The sequence below is a fragment of the Odontomachus brunneus genome, unplaced genomic scaffold (genome assembly GCF_010583005.1).
Source record: "Odontomachus brunneus isolate Ranch 3 - 2012 unplaced genomic scaffold, Obru_v1 Obru_scaffold_168, whole genome shotgun sequence".
Taxonomy (NCBI): domain Eukaryota; kingdom Metazoa; phylum Arthropoda; class Insecta; order Hymenoptera; family Formicidae; genus Odontomachus; species Odontomachus brunneus.
In genome coordinates, this window is record NW_022639618.1 from 62883 (window position 1) to 63399 (window position 517).

Below are 517 nucleotides of genomic sequence, written 5' to 3' on the forward strand. Positions count from 1 at the left end.
TGTAAAATATATTTCTTAACTTTTTTTCTTCACAGAAACAATTTCTATCAAAAAGTGATGGTAATAATGGCAAGGATAACATACATAGATGTTTAAAAAAATACTAACAAATGAGTGCGCCATGAAATGTTCGTGGAAAGGATTGCGGAATAATTTTAGAATGTCCAATTTATATTTCATAAGAATTATGAAAGGTGGGTTATGGATGTAGGTGTGCTAAAGATGCCCGATTCTGAATCGATTCTTTCTCCAAAAATAGGCTTATTCGTGTTGTTTGCACTCTTCGCACTTTTCGTATTTAAAAACTTTCGTATAAAAAAATTTAGACAGAAGTATATTTGAATGTTTAGAAGAAGCAAAAGCGAGACAATCAACTCGATTGTTTCTTCCAAGCGTCTGATTACCCTTATAGAAATATCATACTAAGAATCATTGATAATTACTTATTATCCAGTATTTTTAATACTGAAAATAAGTAATTATCAATGATTCTTAGTATGATATTTCTATAAGGGTA

General features: G+C 29.2%; 1 long non-coding RNA gene across 1 annotated transcript in view; it reads left to right on the forward strand.

Annotated features, from left to right (window-relative positions):
• The first annotated feature begins 43 nt into the window (after positions 1-43).
• The window catches only part of LOC116851220, a 1077-nt gene continuing 603 nt past the window's right edge, over positions 44-517 (forward strand). Inside the window, exon 1 of the long non-coding RNA XR_004379550.1 lies at positions 44-194. This is a non-coding gene — a long non-coding RNA (uncharacterized LOC116851220). The remainder of the gene's footprint in view (positions 195-517) is intronic.